The following is a 6,000-nucleotide window of genomic DNA, read 5'->3' on the forward strand; positions in this document are numbered from 1 at the left end:
GCAGGGTGCTTTACATTCAGGCTACATTCACACGGGGAGAACGTCGCGCAGGTTTAGTGCAATGCGAGACGCAATTCTTTTGAATGGACCAATTCCCAGGCACGATTTATTTTCTCCCTCACAACAATACTGGGAGGGAAAAAAATATATTGTAGCACTTCTATCTTTGGCGCTTCCTCGGAACGCACGTCCATTTTCAATGGGACCTTAAAAGACATCACAAGTCACTTGCATGCCGTAGAATGTTCCGGCGAGTGAGATCCTCTAAAGAGCGTGAAACCTGCGTCTGAGGATCTCAATATCCCCAAAATAACGCGAGTCGTTATTGAATGAAAAGCGCCTCGCATCAGTGTGAAAAATGCATATTGGCAGCGTGATATCGGGCGGAGTTTCTCATAAGACGGAGCCGTTCAGCCAGAGGATTCCCCTTCCCTGCTCCCCAAACGGAGCCGAAAAACGGAACTCCGATGAAGATGAGAAAGCAGCCTGAAGACAGCAGCAGGTCATCAGCATTCTGCATCACTATCTGTATGCAAAGACTTGCAGTTGGTCCGCAATACGGAAGAGATGCAAATCTTTCCAATATACTTTTTCTGCAGGTTCTTGTTTCGGCTTACGAATACGGATGTAAGATGCTCCCCAAATGCTGCTGTCCGTATTTTACATAAAGTAGATGCAAAGAGAAGACGTAGAATATTGTCATTATACACCCCCTGTTTAGGAATCAGGGTGGTTTCACACTTGCGCTGGGGATTCCGCTTTCTTGCTCCATTCGGGAAGTAGGAAAGGGGAACCCCTGCGGCCGGGCGGCGCCGGAAAGGGGAACCCCTGCGGCCGGGCGGCGCCGGAAAGGGGAACCCCTGCGGCCGGGCGGCGCCGGAAAGGGGAACCCCTGCGGCCGGGCGGCGCCGGAAAGGGGAACCCCTGCGGCCGGGCGGCGCCGGAAAGGGGAACCCCTGCGGCCGGGCGGCGCCGGAAAGGGGAACCCCTGCGGCCGGACGGCGCCGGAAAGGGGAACCCCTGCGGCCGGACGGCGCCGGAAAGGGGAACCCCTGCGGCCGGACGGCGCCGGAAAGGGGAACCCCTGCGGCCGGACGGCGCCGGAAAGGGGAACCCCTGCGGCCGGACGGCGCCGGAAAGGGGAACCCCTGCGGCCGGATGGCGCCGGAAAGGGGAACCCCTGCGGCCGGACGGCGCCGGAAAGATGAAAACCACTCGAACAGTTCCGTCTCTGGACAGAACTGAACAACGCCTGACAGACCCCATTGACTATAATGCCCAGCTGCCCGTCTTTTGGATGGAAGGGCTGAGATTTCGACGCAGATGTGAAACCGGCCTTATTCTTGGTTTTGGCTTCAAAATACTGCTAAAAATACTAACCAGATCCGCAATGTGTGAATAAAAGCCGGAATAGTTGAGACACGCGGACTCTCCGCTCCAGACGAACACTGCACTCAGGAGGTACCCTACTGTACTTTACCCTGCAAATACTCCTCTACAGAAGCTCGCTGATGCAGAGACCCCCAGTCAGGTTTGCACCCCTCTGCACAACTGCATTTTAAAGGCACACTAAGGCCGGTTTCATGCAGCCAGGAATCTCGCACAAGAATTGTGTGTTGCGAAACGCACACATCTCGGACGTACATGAACCCCAGTTTTTGCATGGGGTCATACACATGAGCAATGCGATGCGTGAAAAAAGAAGCGGCATGTTCTATCTTTGGGTGTGTCGTCGAATCGCAGAGCCCATTGTTTTCACTGGATTCGGCATAGCATCGTGCGATGTGATGCAAGGCTTCCTACTGAAAACAATGGGGGACACTCTATGCAACCCTCCGCCGCACCGCAGGATCGCTACTTTCCCGAAGTGATGCAACACTTTTCGATACAAAAACGGCTCACATCTGCAGGGACATTGCACGGTGGCGAGCGCGGTGTTGGGCCGTGTTTCACGCACGTACAAGGATCGCAAGTGGTTCCCATTGACTTCTTTCATTAATGTCTTTCAACGTTCCATTGAAGACAATCAGCAGAGGAACACCCCGAGGATAGAACACGCGAGGATAGAACACGCGAGGATAGAACACGCGAGGATAGAACACGCGAGGATAGAACACGCGAGGATAGAACACGCGAGGATAGAACACGCGAGGATAGAACACGCGAGGATAGAACACGCGAGGATAGAACACGCAAGGAAAAACGGAATCACTCGTGTGAATGAACGCATTCAAAAGAATGGATTTCATATTCGTGCGAGTTTTGTGCGCATCGCATTGTGTGAATGCGCCCTCGTATCCCCGGACTCCGCGGGTCACCTACTACCAGCCCATAAACTTAGCTTATACTGCTTTAGGGTGCGTTCACACGAGCGTAGGCGTATTTACGTTCGCACGAGCGCAGCGTATAATCGTCGGAAAGAACGTTTTTCGCCGATCAGGACCAGAGCTAGAAAGTGTATTTTCGTTTGTTCCTACTTTTCAAACGGTCTTTTCGGCCATCGAATATGCGTTGGCGCGTATTTCGGTCGCATATGTTCCGGGTTTTTTTCGGGTTGCCGTTTTTACGCGCCGTAAAATCGCCCGTGCGAACGAATACATTGGAAACCATTGCCTCAGATGGTCACGTACATACGTTTAGTCGCAAAAACGCGCCGTTTATGCGCTCGTGTGAACGCACCCTAAAGCAGGTGACAGTCTCTTCAGGGGCTTATTCACACTAATGCATTGGCGCAGTGTATTGCGCACGCACAATATGCAGTAAACAGAAGCGGCTGATGTCAATCGCTTCGTTCACATTCGCACACGCATTTCCCTTGCGCAAAAAAATATGCAGCATGCTCTATTTTTCTGCACAGGGAAAGAACAGAAATTGGACTAATTACACTAATTGTCCATTTCAATGAACGAGAGTATGCGTATCTGCGTGCGTAGCGTTCTTGCAGAATGAACAATGCTTTTTTTCGTGCGTCGGCGTAGTTCGCTATACATTTTCTGCACGCAAGGCATGTGCGTTTGCGCACGAGAAAAAAAGTGCGATTAAAATGTCTAACGAGGTTCAGATGTGTTCTTTTTCCTGCGCAGTTACGCAGAGTTCCACCCATCTCCCTGCGTATTTTGCGTGCGTTTGTGCACCCCCCACATTAACTTCTACGGGGTCTTTTAGTGCGCAAATGTACTGGAAAATAAGAGCATCCTGTGGGGTCTTTTTGCACAACGAAATTGCCCAGGAAAGATCCGTGTACGCGAACAAACCGATTCAAAATCAATTCCGTGATTTTTTTACCGCGCAAATACGCCTCCGTGAAGCCGGCCTAAAACACGCACATGTGTGCACAATAAAGTATCGCCCAAACACGCTTCCAGCCGTGTGACACCGACCTCAATCGCACCTTCAGACTGAGACATCCGCTGCAAAATCAGGTCAACTATCAGGGAAATAGAAGATCACTTGGGAAAAAAGTTGTAAAAGTGCGAGCCGCAGCGAGGGCCGCCCAGATCCGTGATACTGCAGGCACGAGACGCCATTACACCGCAGTATGGTTATTGCACTGTATTATGACGAACATGAATAAGCCCTACTGACATAGAGGTAAGTGGTACCTAAGTCATACTTGTAAGGAACATTTACCCACCGGGGTGCGGGAGAACCTAGAAAAGCGTCACGAGCCAAAAACTTAGCGCACAGACAGAAGTAACGACTCATAACTGACGGTACTGATAATAAACATTGGCGCGGGGCAGAAAGCGCGGCACAGATAACACCGCCGATACAACCACAACTATCTGCCGGCATGGGGAGTTGTTGTTTTCTTCCCGTCAATCACTTCAAGGTGCCTTCTAGGAGTACAAGTTCATGCGGCGCGGCCCCCCGCCGTTTTTCCGATGCCTCAGCAGTGCCCCCGTCCTCCACGTCTCCGGATCCTGCACTTCCCCTGTCACCGCCGCTTACTATCAACAGCATGCACAAACGCTACGACTAGAGAAGCGAAAGGCTTTCTGCAGAGCGTGGCGGGCGGCTCGCCGTATCCCAGCGACGATTGTACTCCTTCCACGGATTACGGGGTTAAGGAGGTCAAAATTATTATGTCAGTTGTGCGACGGACGGAGGCGGAGGGGGACGGGGTGACCTGCTGGGGTAATCACTACGACTAATGCAATAATGCAATTAAAGGATCGGAAGCTGAGGGTCGTTGAGGGCGCGACGAGTTCAAGGCGGGAGCAATTAGATGGCATTATTACATTATTTTAATTTTTTTTTAATTATCCAGTATTGCACTACATTATATATAAATAGATCAGCGCAATACCGTAAAATATAGCGCAATACCGTAAAATATGGCGCAGTACTGTACAATATAGCGCAATACCATCTAATATTGGCACGGCAGCCCAGTGAGTGACATGTGACAAGTGCCACAGGCAAGAAGCAGGGTGACCTCAGACAAGTCCCAAGTCATGGCAGAGTGTACCAGTGCAGATACCACCCGCCACCATAAAGTTGCCCAGTGCCCGCACACACGTGGGTGAGGAGCAGCAGCGGCGGCTCTTCCCGCCACACGGTCCTGGGACACCCGGCGGCGGCAGCCAGACAGCACAAACATGTCAATCAATAACTTCCCTCAGCCCCGGAGGTCACATGCCCCCTGGGTGTCTGGCACACAATGCCCACACAGTGCCAGCCGCGGGGGACAGCAGGCTTACCTTCCAGCAGGTGCAGCGATGACAGAGAGCGGCGACGGCTGAGGAGAGTGCAGCAGTGACAGCAGCAGCAGCCGCGGTCTGCAGGAGCTCCCCCCCTCCCGCGCATTGGGAAGACCCGAGGAAGCGCATGTGCAGAGGTGGAGAGCTCCTGCCGGACGATACCTGTCCGCAGACGGGGGGGCGCACGGGGCGCGGGGACTTCTGTCACACTCATCCCGCTGCCCGGACGGGTGGGGCAGGTGTCTGTGGAGTTTTCTCACCTCTGGTTCTCCAGCTGCCATTTCTGTACCAAAAGAAGGAAAAAGGTGGTTTTCTAAAGACATAATTATGACTTCTAATAAAAGATTTACCAAGTCAATGGCGGCAGGGCTCTGTCACCAGGGCAACGGGTGTGTTTTAGACTTTTTCGAACTCCCTAATTGACAAAGAAGGCTGGCGAGGAAGGGTTATTGTGGAAAAAAGGGTTATTGTGGAAAAGAATTGTTTGAATTTGAACTAAAATCGTTGGGTTTGAATAGGGCGAACGGTGACGATAATTCGTAAGCTTAACGTTTACGAAATGCAAGCGGGAAAATCATCGCCGCTCGTTCGCTAATCGTTCGGTTGAAACACCGATTGTTCATCGTTCTCATAGTACTGCAAACAACAGGATTTAGCGAGCAAACGATTTATCTGCCTGCGCAAACCATGAACGTTCGCCCGTGCCAACAGTAAATCGTTACGTGTAAAAGCCCCCTAAGGCCGGGCTCACACGGGGAGCGGAATTGCCGCAGATTTTCCACACGGAAATTCTGCCGGCAATCTTAACTTAAGCCCAAGACTGAGCGTGGAATTCAAAACCGCGCCGTGTTAATTGTTTCACCGTGTCCGCCGCGGACTCTTTGCTGTCTATGGGGAGAGATGGCGCAGTAGAATACAGGCGGACAAGCCGTTTCGAAGCTGCCTTACTACTGCGGGAATCTCGCAGGATTTCCGTGCGGTCCCGCTGCAGACATTCCGCGGGATTTCCGTCTCGTGGGAACGCGGCCTAACAGCTCATTCACACACGCATTGCACAAACAGAATTTGCCTGCGCAATATGCAGTGAACGGAACCCATTGATTTCAATGTATTTCAAGCGTGCATTTCGTTCGCGCAAAACAGTACGCAGCATGTTCTATTTCAGCATGTATTGCGCACAAACATAGCACATACTAAACTAATTTAACTTCATTGCCCACTGAAGTCAGTCAGGGCATGCGTGCGTGCTTTTTGCATCCAAATATGCTTGGCATGCTAGCACAAAAAATACAATAAG

At 51.8% G+C, this 6,000-nt stretch overlaps 1 protein-coding gene across 1 annotated transcript in view; it reads right to left on the minus strand.

Moving 5' to 3' along the window:
• The window catches only part of RARB (retinoic acid receptor beta), a 603,146-nt gene extending 598,350 nt beyond the window's left edge, over window positions 1-4,796 (minus strand). Inside the window, exon 1 of the mRNA XM_066585512.1 lies at window positions 4,704-4,796. The gene's annotated coding sequence lies outside the window, so the exon portion shown is untranslated. The remainder of the gene's footprint in view (window positions 1-4,703) is intronic.
• Window positions 4,797-6,000: the final 1,204 nt, after the last annotated feature.

The sequence above is a fragment of the Eleutherodactylus coqui genome, chromosome 12 (assembly GCF_035609145.1).
Source record: "Eleutherodactylus coqui strain aEleCoq1 chromosome 12, aEleCoq1.hap1, whole genome shotgun sequence".
NCBI lineage: Eukaryota > Metazoa > Chordata > Amphibia > Anura > Eleutherodactylidae > Eleutherodactylus > Eleutherodactylus coqui.